The sequence below is a fragment of the Eleutherodactylus coqui genome, chromosome 3, assembly GCF_035609145.1.
Source record: "Eleutherodactylus coqui strain aEleCoq1 chromosome 3, aEleCoq1.hap1, whole genome shotgun sequence".
NCBI lineage: Eukaryota > Metazoa > Chordata > Amphibia > Anura > Eleutherodactylidae > Eleutherodactylus > Eleutherodactylus coqui.
In genome coordinates, this window is record NC_089839.1 from 60,842,294 (window position 1) to 60,858,881 (window position 16,588).

The following is a 16,588-nucleotide window of genomic DNA, read 5'->3' on the forward strand; positions in this document are numbered from 1 at the left end:
TCGTATAAAAGGTATGAAGGACTAGGGATGAGAACATGACCCGGTAGTAGAGGTTTAGCTTTGAAAACCCTTCCTCTTCAAAAGAATTTTCAAAAATTTGCAACTACAAGGGTGTTTTTACAAATTGCCGGGAAACAGATGCCCAACAGACAGTCTAGTGGTTGGAGACGGAGCAGGTCCGGGGTTCGTTCCAGCCCACCCGCCTCCATTCACGGTAAACAGGCAATTCTTCATAAGTGAATGACTGCCCTTTACACAGAACGATACGTTGTTGAGTTTTCTGCTTGCAGAAACTGAACGACGAGCGAGACGTGAAAGACTTCTTGTTCGTCATTCAGTCGCTGCATGCATTTACACTGAACGATAATCCTTCAGATTCCCATTGGATCACGGAAATCCCAACGATAATCGTTCCGTATAATAGCACCTTTAGGCTGCCTGCACACGAGCGGGATTTCCGCCGCTGGAAGCCTGCATAGGATTGCGTTAACAAACAAACCGCGGCAAACTGCGCACAGAAACGTCACTTACCCGCGGCCGACTCCAGTCTGCGCATGCGCCGGCTGCCCAGCAAGCCGGAACATCAAACAGCCGGAGCCGCGGGCGAGTACGCGCTAGTCCCTGCAGGCGCTCTGGTCGGGTCCCGTGGCGAGAATCCTCTCCGCCGGATCCGACCCACCCGTCTGCAGGCGGCCTTAGTCATTGAGCCATCTTCATTCCGTTATTATGTTATTCAGACTCTGCTTGGCTTTATAAGTTCTTGGAAAGTCTATGCGACAACAAACATGACCATCATGTTATAGTTTTTATTAAAGAAGACTTTGCAAACTTGTATGGGAACTATTCATGATTTTCTTCCATGTAGAGATAAGAAAACACCAACAAGCGGTTATAAGACAATACCTATTGCATGAACATCTGGTTACTTGGTACAGAACACAGTAATATCGCACCATGAGTTATTGTCTTATAGCGGTATATTGGCGCTTTTTACCTCGGGGGTTGTTGTATTTCTTGAATAACTTTTTAAAATTATTATTTCAAATACATTTGTAGTTTTGTATAAGAAGTGCATTGTTGTATGTTTTCCGTAAGGGCTCCAGCACACGGGCAGATTTGAATTGTGGAATCCGGGGCTGGCGGCTGCCTCTGGGTTTCCGCTGCAAATACTTCCCATAGCCTCCTATGGCGAACTGCTGCTTCCTGCACACGAGCAGTAATTTTAGCTCGCAGCAGGAAAATCACAGCATGCTCTATTCTGTGTGGATTTCCGCCTGGCCGGCTTCCATTGAAGTTAATGGAAGTTGTCTGTCCCGCGGCCCTTACGCAGAGAGCACTGCAGAAGAGTCTTGGGGGATCCGCGTCATCGCCTTGCGACGGCACGGCATTAACTGTACTGCGCATGCGTGCCAGCCGGCGCTCCCGCAGTACAGATGAAGAATCTGGATACCAGCTGAGCACAGGGTTGGATCCCGCGTGCTGGACCTGACCCTGTCATGTGCAGGAGGCCCTAGTTGCATGTGTAGCTGAGGAGTTTAGTGTCCTGGTACCTACTGTTATGATGTTGTGGTTTAATATTCGTTTAAAACGGCCACTCTAACAAAACACATTTCTCTATCCCTGTGCCCCTAATCTGATTGTCTCTCGCACTCTGGAGGGTCTCCTCTGCGTATTCCAGGCACTTCCATGCAGTACAGCCCCCAGTCTGATGCTTATCAGGCACCATCTTAAGAGTAAGTTGTTTTTTTTAACTTTCAGTTTCACATCTATATCATGACGCATCAGCCCAGCATTAGCTATGGTTATACAGTACCATTCTACCTGCAAGCTGGGGGAGTTTAATTATCATTACCTTCTATATTCACCTAAATAAGCTGCAGACCATAAGTATACAGTCAGGAGGATGAGCTGTGATCTCCTCTATTATGCCTATGTGACATGCGCTGTGTAGTCATCATCGGCAACTGTGACAGGAATGCATGTCTCCCTCTAAACACAGTTGCTGTGGTATATCCATGCAACAGCATCACTGAGAAACTGACTAAAAAATGAATCCACAACCCCCAGGTAGACCTAAACTCATCAAAAGTGAGATTACATGACCAATAGGGGGGGAAAAAAGCTGGTTGTTCCAGACACAGAGAAACTAACCAAGGAAATACTAGCTCACTCATATATACTGGAGTAGAGATGATCGAACACCCAAATGCTCGAGTCCGCATTATTCGAGTCAAGCTTTTCGTAAAATTCAAGAGCTCTACTCTAGTAATGAACACCATTGACTACAATGGGAGACTCGAGCATTTTTGTATGTGGGACGCCGGGTGCCGAGCTTTTCTTTTTCTCTCTCTCTCAGCCAGCCAAAAAAGTTGCCATTGACGCGCGCACTGCATCGTGGCAGGGAGGAGCCAAAACAGGCATGTCACAGCAGGGAGGAGCCAAAAACTGGGGTCGAACACGGCGTGATGCTCATTCGTGTAACGAGCACCATCGAGTACGCTCTTACTCGAGCGAACATCAAGCTCAGCAGAGTACGTTCACTCAACTCTATACTGGAGGTATAGCTAAATAATGAATGAATAAAAAAAAACAAAAACCTGGAGTGGCCCTTGAAAGTTATTTGTGTATTTCTAGAGTCATCAATGTATTAAAAAGATAGCAGGAAATATCAAACAAGGTTTTGGCATTTAATTTTAATCTATTTGAGCAAAGATCTAAAAACCTGTTTTTTACATTTCAATGAACATTAAACAGTTTTTAGTTATAAAAAAAATAATAAAACTTTACTTAAGACACCCTTAAGGATATTTTAAGAAATTGAAATTCATGTTACTTCCACAAAACCAACCTGTATGGACGTCTAAGTTTCCCAGCGCTTCCACACTTAGAGTAACATTTTATGCTACAGTCTTTTCTTTAAAGGGATTTTCTGAGTAAAAACTATTGATGAGCTGTCCTCAGGATAGGTCCTCAATAGCTGATTGCCGGTGATCCACCACTTGGGATCCTTGGCGATAGCCTGGCCTACTGTTAGCAGCAGAAGTGCCATAACTGACTTCACTCTCGTTGAAATCAAATCCTTTGATTCAGCATGGTGTCTCAGTGGTTAGTGCGGTTGCCTTACAGCACTAGGCTCCCCAGTTCGACCAAGGACAACATCTACGTCCATGGAGTTTACATGTTCTCCCCGTTTGAGTAGGCTTTCTATGGTAGGTTAGCGTGTCTTTGGAATAGGGAAAGGAGATTCTTAGTCCCATTGGGGACAGAGACTGATGTGACTGCAGAATATATTGGCACTATATAAGCAACAAAAATAAATTGAGTTTCTCGTAAAGGCGTATAGCCGTCGATAGAAAGGGAAATTGAACAGCATATAGACTCCAACAAAGAAGGAATTCCTTGCAGCCACCTCGTAATTCTAGTAGACTTGTGTTACAATGCAGATTATGGGCTTCCATCACTTCTGGAGCAAAGATTACTATATGCTAGATATTCTTTCACATATCGACCGACGTATGTTCAATATCTTGTCTACTGGAATTCCATATCAAATTATCATCCTTGTAATGCCTTTTACTTCTCATATTGTTAAAATTGTTTTTTTATGCAAATGCCGTATGGCCAAAGACGTGTAGATACAGTAAATCCTGTTCCTTCACTCTTCCACGCAGTCCTATTAAACCAGGTTTAAACTTGTTCCAAGTCTCGGCAAGGTTTCTCTTCTGTGTTTCTGTTGGATATGTTGATACTGTACAAACTTATAATAAATCTCCGGTTTGCCTCCGTTGCTGTTTATTTATAGATTATATGATTAAGCACGTCTGAGAACTTGTGAATATATAGATTTTGTCTTTTCTTCATAGAATAGCAAACTATTTAGTTTAGCATTAGTGGTTTTGATTCAAGTAGGATTCGCCCCACCAACTAATTTAAAAAGAACACTTGACAGCTGCTGCAAACAGGAAACACCTGTCTCATCTGAAACTCGTAGTGCTACAGTGAACGGGATCTAGACAGGTTGATTGCGGACATGGGCAACCAATGGTTCTCTACTGGAAGGAGAGTCAAGTGATCTTATTACAGAAAAGTCAGACTAAGATCTCACTAATCTTCTAAATGGAGCAGACAGCTGCGTCTGCAGAATTTCTCCTTCCATTGGTCTTTCCAGGAACTATATGCAAAGTGTAGGCCACCTTACTTAAGACTTGAACTGGTTGGAGGATTTTATACCTTGTACTGCCCCTTACTCCAAGTCAATGTCTAAAATGTATTCTCTTGGGTTATTGCAAATCACTACTCATATTATGTGGGGGTTGGGAGAACACGCTCAATATTCAATTGACACCATCTGAGATTTAACGTATCCTCCTATGTTCTTGTGGTTTTTCAAAATTGTTTCAAGATACAAGAAAGTTTTTTAAACTCTTAACGAGAGCTAATTTGAGTACCTCAGAGCTTTACTGGAGATGTTGACTTTCCCAGAGACATTATCTCACATGCAAATAAGGGAGATGGAATAATACCTCCACAGTGCCACCTGTTGGAAGGCAGCATTCCTTCTAGCCAAAGTTAGACTCTTTATACAGGCCTTGTAACAATGACTGGGAATTAAAAGCAAAGCCAGACTCCATGTACAGACAGCTGTTTCAGAGTATTTGCCATTCATCAGTGTACAGTAGGAGTCTGGCTTTGCTAGTGAGAGGTCTGGGACGGGGTCAGAAGCGCCATCTTTACTCCTTAGGGAGACCACCTAGACGGTGAGTAAGGAGACTCAAAAGGCCATTTATGCTCCTCTGGGTAATATGCAAATAAGGGACATTATCTCACATTCAACACGAAAGGGAAAACATGGTGTTTATGGCACTGCTAGATAAAAGGACCAAGAAACCAGCAGATGGTTAACACTTTCATTTGAAAAGCATTGCATTTCAGTGCAGGACTTGTACATTCTATGGCCCGAAAAAGGTGGAAGACCTGAACTAACACATCACCTGTCGAATTAGTGTGTTAACTATCTAACGGTGTTTTGGTCCCTCTGCTGAGTAATGCCATGAATCCCCTGCTTTTCTTCTCGTGTTGGATCTACTATGGAGGATTCAACTGGTGACAGGTCCTTATACATGCTGTGCCGTTTGCACAACAATCCAGGTACTAACATTCTTCTTTTCTGTGTTTTGCTCATTTTATAGCGATTATCTCACATTTGGCTAACTTGCCCCAGAATCTCTTCCTCCTGGAAGGACATGCCAACATGTATCAAGAATAGATATTAGAATTAACATTCTGATGTCTCTTAAATCTAATTTACTTTATTTAGCTTCTCAGAACTTTAGACCCGCCGAAAGCTCTGTAGCTACTTGGCTTATTCAGACAGCTAAACCGCTCCTCCCTCCCAAATGGAGAGACGCTGACCCCCCCATTGATTTCTGAGTGGAGGGAAAAAATTAGACAACGTTTTCATTTTGAAGAACTTTATATCTGGGAAATTAACTCTAGAAATAGGTTCCTTAAAACCTGGTGGGACTAGGTTGGTTTCAACAGGCCACCAATTACTCTTACTCGTTCTCCCATCCAGTCTAAAAGCTGACATTATTGACTGTGGTATTGTTACCCATGGCTTGCTCACCCAGATATCAATCTTAATGCAATTAGCATTTATTGTTTTACTACTCCTAATTGACTGTGCTAAAAGCAAGGAAGGCCGTATTTACTAGTATAGTGATGCAAAATACAAAGGTAGGTATAGACACCACATCCAGAGAATGCAGACAGGCAAATTGCAATATGGAGGAAAACTGCACAGGTGCAATATACTGATGTATGACTACTCTCACACTTACCATATATTGGGGGAATGGCTGCTTAATATTACACATGTATGTAAATAAGGCATACAAAGAGTGATAGCCCCACAGATATGTGTAGTGCTTACAGCCCATTAAAAGGGGTTGTATCAAGATTACAAGTTATCCCCATACACAGGATAGGGGATAACTTGCTGATTGGTTCCGGTCTTACTGCTAAGAACACCCGCTGAACTCAAGAACCAGGGTCCTGTGACCCCCTCGTCCTCCCTGCGTGGTTATTGAACCCCCTGTAGTAAGATGCAGACTAAAAGGAGCACTGGTCATCCAAATGCGATAATGCTCCATTCACTTTTAATGGGACTGCAGAGACAACGGAGTGGCAAGAAGTTATTTCAGTCAGCATCATGGTAACGTATGGAGCACCGACCATGCATGCTTGGCCAGCATTCTCTTTATTCTGATGTCACTGTAGGTGGAGAAACGACAGGCAAAGGGGGACATAGGACCTCCATTCTCAAGATCCAAGGGAGTCTCAGCAGTAACCTGAAGGAAGCAGATACTCTCTATGGAGCTGGCGAACATCCTTCAATTTTCTCCCTAAATCTTCCTTTAGATAAATGTTCATCTACAATAATAAAGTCATCCAATTGGTCAGAAGCTGACCTGACTCTTGTCCCAGGTTTTTGCACTGGACAAAGCCCAGACAGTTTTATTGAAGGGCTGGTTATAGTCCCAAGAGTGTCCACAGAAGATGTGTCCCCTCCTGGTGTAGGTTCTACATTCCTCATCCCAGAAGATGTGTTCCCTCCTGGTGTAGATTCTACATTCCTCATCCCAGAAGATGTGTCCCCTCCTGGTGTAGATACTACATTCCTCATCCCAGAAGATGTGTCCCCTCCTGGTGTAGGTTCTACATTCCTCATCCCAGAAGATGTGTCCGCTCCTGCTGTAGGTTCTACATTCCTCATCCCATAGCAGAAAGTTTTACAACATGTCCCTCCACCCCCCCTCTGTATGAAAAAAGGGTAACATAACTATTTAACATTTTGCCTTTCACTCATTTTCTAAAGCTCCATCACTTGTAGAAAATGGAAACCCAACAGCATGGGTTGCCGAATGCCCTTGAGTATAAATTCATCTACATGTTCCACTTGTTTTGCCGACATGATACAATCTGCCAGGCATGTCAGTCTATTCTCTGATTTCCATCCGAACGCTAAATAAGGTCAATGCAATGATGTCATTTTCATAGCATTATGAAATACAGACTTAAAAAACAAAAAAAGAACAAAAAGTTGCCAAAGCCTAGTCGGAATTTATATGTGCTGACGAGAAAAAAACAAATCTCTAAAATGATGGAGACAAAAGGCATAACATAAAACTAACACAATTCTTGATTTATGACCATTTCCTCTAATTGTGAAGATCACGGTAAAAAGTGATTCATTGTCTGTGTATTCCAAAAGAACAAAGAAGTGAGAGTAGCGTACGCTTGTGTGTAGACAGACACGGCTTTTCAGACAGATTATACCACAGTGCAAGGGCATCCAGACTTGTGATACTGCTCAGAGACCAAATGTCATTGCTCCGCAGTCATAATGCCGTCTTATGTCACACATTCAAACTGTGTATGGATAAAATGGCAACGCACTGTCAAAGCGTCAGATTGTTTTACGGAAAACAAGATTCCCCTTGTGTCCACAATCTTGAATGGAATTAGAAAATTATGAATTGGCAAACTAAAGAGGGGCACACAAAGAGGTCTTGGAAATGAGTCGGACATCTAAGTTCCTTCAATTTCCCTACGGGAGGAAACGCCTACGATATTATTAATGTGAAAACAGGTGAGCCTTGTTTCACTTACTCACATTCTGATACTTGACTGACAAAAAGTTCTTTAACCCATTAATGCATTAGCCACTTGTGCCTTAAAGGCACAACAAATTATTTTCGGTTTTGTATTCTGCACAGACTTAACATCTTTATATCTTTGGTCACATAGTTATAGGAGGTTGAGTTGTATTTTGGGAGGGCACCATTTTTAATCAGCCTTTCATTTCTATTGGGTTTATGGGAAGAAGAGTGAAAAATAATTAATTTGATTGTATGGGCTATTGCTGTTACTACAATATCAAATCTATCATGTTTAGGGATGAGCGAGTATACTCGCTAAGGTACTACTTGCTCGAGTAATGTGCCTTAGCAGAGTATCTCCCTGCTCGTCCCTAAAGATTCGGGGCCCCGCGGCGACACCCGAATCTTTCGGGACGAGCGGGGAGATACTCGGCTAAGGCACTACTCCAGCGAGTAGTGCCTTAGCGAGTATACTCGTTCATCCCTAATCATGTTTATGTACTTGTCTTAAGGAGTGCTGTAAACTTTATTAAACATATGATTTAGGTCCCACTAGTGAACTAACCTCAATTAAGTTGCTTTTTAAAATATATTTTTTAATAATGGGGTTGTACAGAATTACAAAAATGTGATTGCTTCCAATAACAGTACCATAACTGTCCATTGGTTATGTCTTGTATTGCCTTTTATCTACAATGAAGTGAATGGCGCTGAGCTCCAAAACCACACACAATGTGTGGAAAGGTGGGATTCTGTTTTGGCGGAAAAAAGCAGACTTGTCCTTATTCTGGACAACCCCTTAAAAGGGATTGGCCACTTTCTACTAATTTAACAGAGATGCAGGAACAAGATGATATTGGTAGAGTACATATGTTTTACCGCTGCAATTGGGAGGTTCACATTTGTACATCGCCACCTCCAGCTTGAGCATCAGTTGACTTGCTACCGGCACATAGCTCCGACTTATAAAGCGGCCACTAAAATGTAACATGGCCCAACCTATTCATCAAAGGGCACCAATAACGCTGTGTACCACATCAGCAAGTAGCACGAGTAATGCGGTGGGTTGCATTGTTCAATGGAGGCCAATGATGGATGGGTCAGTTCACTTGCCCCACCAACAGGAGCTTTGTAATGGACAGCAGTTCCATTCCCGCAGTAAGTCAGCCATTGTTTAAGGAGGGGGTAGCGGTGTGCCAATGTGAACTCCCCGACTGCGCAGTTAGTTACTCTGCCTATGAATATAATCCTGTTCCTGCATCTTTGTTAAAATTAGTAGAAAGTGGTGTAACCCTTTAACGAGAATGCCTAGGGCCAGATTTTATATGTGAATGTTGCCATGAAAGTGACATATTATATAGTTTTTGCAGTGAACTGTAATTTTTTATGTCTCAAGTGTCAAAGCTGCATTCAATCAAGCACCCTGTGTGACTAAAGATTTCCATAGGAGCGACAATCTCGCAACTTTGGGTGTTGAGCCAAATACTGCATTTAAGATCACTAGCTTACTGGAAATGAATACCTGTTAGGGTATTTTAGGGAAAAATACCATGTTTTTAGTGTTACTTTTTACTGCATTTTATTTTTTTTAATTTGCCAAAAATGCCATGATTTGACGTTACAGGGATGCCAATAGGAAAATGTTAAGTGCACTACAAAACGGCACATTTGTTTGTGGCTTTATTTCATTGCACTTGTCGTGCTAAAAAGTCAGTGGTGTTTTCTTTGCAGTTACAGCAGGTTGGCCATATTTTTAGAATATTTGCATAGACTTCTCTAGAGGGCATGAAAAATGTCAAAAAAGAATAATTCTAAAAGTATGTGAATAAAAAAGCCACCAAAAAAACCCTTGTAGAAAACGCATGTAGTGTTTTTTGTTTTTTTTTCAAGTGGCCTTTTTAACGTATGTTTTTTCGGAAAAAAACAACAAACTTTATGAAGTAAAGCTTTTAATTAATAAACTGCTAAATGAAATGTGAATCATAGAATGGTAGAGTTGGAAGGGACCTTCAGGGCCATCGGGTCCAACCCCCTGCTCAGTGCAGGATTTTACTAAATCATCCCAGACAGATATAGAATCAAATGCTCTTTCCCATACTGGGAGTCGAACCCGGGCTGCCTGGGTGAGAACCAGGAATCCTAACAGCTAGACCTTGCATGACCCTTATATGTGCTTATAAGGGTCATGCAAGTTGATTTGTTTTTATCTCGGTCTCCCTACATACTTCTACAACGAGCAGGTCAGCATCAGATTCGAACTATGGTACAATGGAAGAAGGTGGCCTAATCTGATCACATTTTCCACTACATCACGTGGACAGATGGGTATGTATGCGTTGCCCACCCACGGAAGAGATGTCACTAGAATGCACTATGAGAAAAAGACAATACACTGGTGGTAGTGTGATGATGCTCTGGCCAATGTTCTGCTGGGAAGCTTTCCGTCTTGGTATTCATGTAATGGTTACTTTGATACATAGTAAACACAGTTGTAGACCGAGTACACCACTTCATGACAACATCATCCTGTAACAGCAGTGGCCTCTATCATTATGAAAATGTGTCCTGCCGCACTGCTGAAAAAATTGTTTAGCAGTGGTCTGAAGTACGCGACACAGAGCCCAAGGTCGAAGAGCTCAACATGTTGACTTTGTCTCCAAATCCCTCAGATATCTCTGGGTTGTGCTGGAAAACCAAGTGGGATCCATGGAGTCCTCACCTCACAACCAACAGGACTTAAAGGATCTGCTGTTAAGGCCTTGTGCCAGATACCACAGGACACCTTTGTAGGTCTTGTAGAGTCCATGCATGGAAGGGTCAAAGCTGTTTTGCTGGCAAAAGAGGATCCTGCACAATATTAGGCATGTGGTTTTAATGTTATACAACTGTTAAACATATTTACAATGGGCAGATGAAGCATAAACTAAAGACTGAGGAATCAGAGCCTGCAGGGCTTCTTTACATACAGAGAATTAGCAAATGAGCAGTAAAGCCTCAGCTTGAAGTTTACAAATCTATTATAACGCCTTGGAAAAATCATCAATAAAAAAGATTAGGTGTATGTTCCGCAACCAAAATTAATTTAATTTCCATGGTTCTACGAGTATTATGTAAAACAGTTTGTTGGTTTAATGTCAATTTTGGACACCTTTCAAACAAAAATACAAGACCCGTAATTCCAAGTAAAATAGAGTAACACTCCACGGACAGTTAGCTAAGAGAATACCACACTATAGCTCTGATTGTGAAAATGCTACGACTGCCAAAACTACAACACTTTGGGTGGGCAAGCTAGCTAACCGAACTCAACGAGTGACTATAAAAAGGCTGATCACTTTCAGATGCTCTGGACGACAAGATTCCCTGCTTTTCATGACTCACACAAGTAAATATGTTTTAGGTAGTGATACATTTCAATCTATCCTATAATATGGTGTTTGACAGGGCTTCCATTACAGACACTTCCCTTTTTGATAGGGCCACACACCAATATGTATGGTGAGTAATAGGAAAACTTTCCATTATTTTAATGCAACTGTCAGATGAGGGCGTACAGTAGCTTGACGTTTCCGGATACAATGGATAGAGTCAGAGGCGTAACTTGAAGCTCCCGGGCCCCGATGCAAAACTTGTAACAGGGCCCCCAACTATAATGCTTTACTTATAGTACTGTGTTCCCTATATGGAGAAGAGAGGCCTTATGGGCCCCCTAAGGCTCCTGGGCCCGGGTGCAACCGCATCCCCTGCATCCTCTATAGTTACGCCACTGGATAGAGTCTCACTGTAGCTGTACAACCCCAAAAATATGCCTCAACTGCTGGCAACACAATGGCAGTAGTGTCACCATCAAACTGTCACCGAAGCTGCATTTACACAGCTGTAATACAGACATATTTTAACATTTGTATTACTGCCACAGCGCCGGAACCTCCCAAGTTCTACTGAACTAAACTTAGATCACCATAGGAATCTACCTATTTAGAAAGCACACATGTTCACCTACATACCGTACTTCCAAAAAATGGTAACCCCCCCTACACCTAATGAGTGTATTTCTTATTAGGATGTAGTATGGTAAGACTCCACATTCTGTAAATATCAGTAGCTATAGGGAACTGTGGCCCTGAAACACTAAACATAGATTAACGATGAACACAAACTATGTTCTGTTTAAAACATTTATGATCCCCGTAAAGAACACTATATTAGAAACAACTAAAAATTATAAAAAGAGAACAATATAAGAAATCATTACTCTAGAGGGCCATATGATAAAAGTCGTGCTAATGTGTAGACCCAACAGTCCTAGCAGCTCTGCAGACCCAGGCTTCTTTGGTATCTTCATAAGCTAAGCTAGCCCACTACAAGTCCTCATATTGCCCAAGTAACTAACTTAATGTGTATGGATCTCAGTTCTAATGTGTTAATCATAGGGACACTGGTCAGGAATGCTATCTTTTCTCGTTAGGGAGAGCACCTAGAAGGTGAGTGAGCGAAGAGACTTATAAGGCCATTTATGCTCCTCTGGGTAATATGCAAATAAGGGAGATGCAACAATACCTCTGCAGCAACACCTATTGGAAGGCAGCATTCCTGCAAATCAATGTTAGACTCCTTAGGCTGCTTGATGAAAAACTCCAGTGCATCCTAGATTGTAGATTAAAGGACCTTTTATTAGGTGCTAAAACATCAGCTCCTTAACAGACAACGCTGGTGCCTTCCTCAGGACAATACACTATATGGTATCATATGGGTGTAATGTCTCGAGCAAGATTCCAGTACCGTCTGATAACGCGTACATAGAATCATAGAATGGTAGAGTTGGAAGGGACCACCAGGGTCAGCAGGTCCAACCCCCTGCTTAGTGCAGGATCACTAAGTCATCCCAGTCAGATATTTGTCCAGCCTTTGTTTGAACAATTCCATTGAAGGAGAACTCACCACCTCCTGTGGTAACCTGTTCCACTCCTTGATCACCCTCACTGTCAAAGCTTTTTCTAACATCAAATCTGTGTCTCCTTCCTTTCAGTTTCATGTTTTAGCACAAAAGGGAGACCAGTTTCACATTATGACAGATCAGCACCAAAACAAAGGATGTGCTGATCGAACTACATCGAAAAATCTACATTGACCTAAATTAATTCTGCAGTGTTAAAATTCATTGATTTTCGTTTAAAAAAATCTACCTCAATATATACTTTTTTGTGTGGTTTTGTTTAGAATAAAGTAGAAGCCCACATCTTTCTATCAAAGTTTTTTTTCCACATGTCAACTTGCCAAAGGACAAACTTTTGGCATATGTTCGGTCCTTAGAAATCTAATCCGACTACCTCTTTTCCAGAGCTATACTGCCACTGTATGACAAAATCTGATCTCTCTTTCTCTGCAGGGTTTAAAGGGCATCGTGTCAGTATAACACCAGTATAGCGGGAATGCCAAATGTAATATGTATATATACATGCACTGCATATGTACACTATGCATTTTTTAGCCACCTTGCTCATTAATTGCCTGATTCAGTCCAAATTCTGAAATATGTCACAACCTGGCACCTTTACATAAATCTAGATGGTGGGACAGTCAAAGTCTTTACAATTTTACATTGGAGTAAATGAAAACGATTATGAAATCGTTCCACAATTTTTAGACGCAGTTTCTCTCATATTGGTGAACCTCTGACCATCTTAGATTCTTAGAGACTCTGCCTCTCTAACATTTCCTTTTCATACCACAGTAATGTGACTTAGTAGAAAACTAACCCTCCAGCAATTTTCCATTAGTACTACCAACTCTCCCAGCCTGATGTCCCAATTTTTTCGAGATGTGTTGCTGCCATCAATTTCTAAATTATTATTATTATTTTTTTTAATGAAATAGAAAATGTCTCACTTTGAACTTCTGATGTGTTCTATGTTCTATTGTGGATACAATATGGTTATATAAGAATCCAAATAGTTTTTTTTTTCTTTACATTTTACACAGCATTCCAACTTTTTTGGAATTGGTGTTGTGCATTTAACCAGGCATGCCCTTTACCCATTCTTTATGTAATCTCCCATTGTTTGTCTGTATACCCCTTACTCTTTAAGTATTCAGACACTCCGGCATCCTCAGCAGATGCAGAACAGAAGACAATTTCTGCATTATTAAAGCTTGTATTTAAACGTTAGCACTGAATGCTTCAGAATGAGTAATCGTTTGAAGGGAGTGGTAATCTGCCCTGCTTGTTATAATTCATGGTCCCAGGACAGTGAGAGGAAATATCAGACACTAAGTTTTCACTGTAAAACTATCCAGCAACACTTGTTTTCCAGTGGAGTCACAGCCAAGTTGACTCGATATTCCACATGGCTGCCAAATAGAGTCTGTGGTACGGTGTAGAACAGTGGAAAGCCCTCTCCCACGGCTATTAGTGACCATTCATTTGGGAGCCTGGGAAAGTGCCTCTGAGCTGCAAAGCTATCTGGAGTTGCCTGGCAGGTGCCTGCTTCTCACAAAAATCTGGCACCTGCTTAACTCTCTGTAGCATCCAGTTAAGTCTTCCCCAAAGCCCGTCCTTCTATGTTTATATATGTCCATTTTCCAGAAGCATGGTACTAGTCATGTCTATAAATACAGGGGTCAGGAAGCTTCTTGATTATAATGAAATATTCCAGGTGTGCCTCAAGGTCTACTATTAAATCACTGCATCTACATATATCCATTCATACTCCTAGCCCTATTCTCCAAGGCTACCGAAATAAATGGAGAACCCTCAAGTGTTTGTGGGCTGTTATATATATGGATGTTTCCGCCCTAGTAGCTAAATGAATTTTAATTCTTCATTGTTAGTCATTTTTGTTTCAGCTTTGACATATAGGGCTGTTTTTAATACCATTTTTCACTGAAATGGGGTTTTTTTTGTTTGTTTTATTTGGTGTAAAGTGACAAAAATAAAAAGTTTTAAAATTTTGATTTATTTTTAAAATTAAAGTTACAGAAAGGGAATTATAAAACAGACAAATATCAACCAATATCTTGTATTTATCAGTAACATGCAGTGCGGCTTTGATTGCTGGGGAAGCCCGATTTGGTTCACCTGTGGGGTGCAGGGCAGCCCGCTGGATTCATATATGGCGTCACCAATAGGCTGTAAGCCAGCCTGGTGCACTACATGTACTGTGTGGTCTGACATCCTGTATTTACACGTGTTCAGGAATAACTAAGTGACCACCACCATCAGTATAAGGAGGGTCTATGAGGGGCGGCTCATCAGTGTCCTCACATGTATTATTTGCTCCTCCCTTTAGTAGACGGTCTGTCTGCATGTTGAGGAATATGTGATGTATACACCTGCCCTCTTGTATCAGCATATCAGTAAGTATATGGCTGCTTTTTTGTTTGTTTTCTTTTTAATATATGATGTCATGGGGGACATAGATAAGACCTCTGGGGGGGGGGGGGGGCATTCACACTGTCCATCTTTTTTTCCCCCTTATTTCAGTTTTCCACTGTAACACTGGGGCATTCATAGGAGTATCCAGATCCCCTTACAGTGACAGTAGTCACTGTGACAGTTGGGCTGGGGTTTGCCAAGACCCTGCAGCTTTGACACGGGGGGGGGGGGCGCCAGCAATCACATGATCGCCGGGTCCCATAGAAGAAATGGCACTGCTGCTTCCTGTATTGGCTCTCTGTCTGACAGCCAAGCACCTGACCTGCTCCTGCTAGACTGCAGGAGTCACAGGATTGAAGCATTAAAGCCCAGAACCAAGCATTGTATATTTATGCTACTTGGCCCTTAACGGGTTAATAGAGGGAAGTCTCATATGTAGAATCCTCATCTGTTAGCAAGGGTGAATGGTTGTTACAAAGAATTTCACTTGCAGGTTCAGCATTACACAGACAGCCCATTGAACTATGAAATGCTTCAAGTATCCAGTAGGTATATTGACAGCATAGATTACAGCTCATGGTCCCGGCAGCGGCCGTTAAGCAATATACTTATCTACTGAAGACCAGCCTAACAAAACTAGACTGCTCAAAGTGGATAACTTCATTGTTAGAAATATTGGATATCATAATTGCATATTTACAGTTTTGCACCCAAAGTTCTAAAAAGTTAAACTCTTGTGTATAACTCTATAATCCTAGATCGAACAATAAATTAACAGTCCAGAAACAGTAACACTTATGAAAAAATTCCAAATAAAGTAGCCAGAATACCAAATAATGTCAAAGAGCTGGGTAAACGTTAATCTGCCCTGTAGAAGTGTAGCATACATAGACTCTTAACAAAACCAGAAGGTTTTTTTTTCCATTATCACTGAACCTCTTTCAATTCAGAGTCACTCCTGGGACCAGCTGATCCCAATCATGGCACCCCGACTGCTGATTTTGCAGAACTAAACAGAGGTAAACTTGCACAGCTTTATATTACATATTGTTTACGTAAACCAGAGACGCCAGCAGTTTTCTTGTAGAGGGTTCACTAAAGCACATCTCAAACTGTCCCATTTGCTGAACTACAGCTAGCTGTAATCTGCAGGGAATCCCAGCAGTAAGGGTGACTACCCACTAGCGATTTTTTTACTGCGAAATTCGCAGCGGTTTTTTTTCTGCAGGGGTCTTTGGGCTATGGTCCATGTAAAGCTAAAATTGCGATCGCACAAAATCGTGATATCGCGGTAAATCGCGATTTTGCCCGACTGCGATTTTAACATTACAAGTCCCATAGACCCCTGCAGAAAAAAAAACCCTGCGAATTTCGCAGTGAAAAAAAACGCTAGTGGGTAGTCACCCTAAGTGTTCAATTATTTTACAGCACCAACACAGAGGAAAAGAAACATTATACAGCACGCAATACAAATCTGTACTATAGGAGAGAGCTGGGCGAGAGCGAGGGGCGAAAGAGCTGGGCGAGAGCGAGGGGCGAGAGAGCTGGGCGA

General features: G+C 41.7%; 1 protein-coding gene across 1 annotated transcript in view; it reads right to left on the bottom strand.

Annotated features, from left to right (window-relative positions):
* Window positions 1-16,588, bottom strand: part of SLX4IP (SLX4 interacting protein) — a 137,768-nt gene that overhangs the window by 35,839 nt on the left and 85,341 nt on the right. The window lies entirely within an intron of this gene.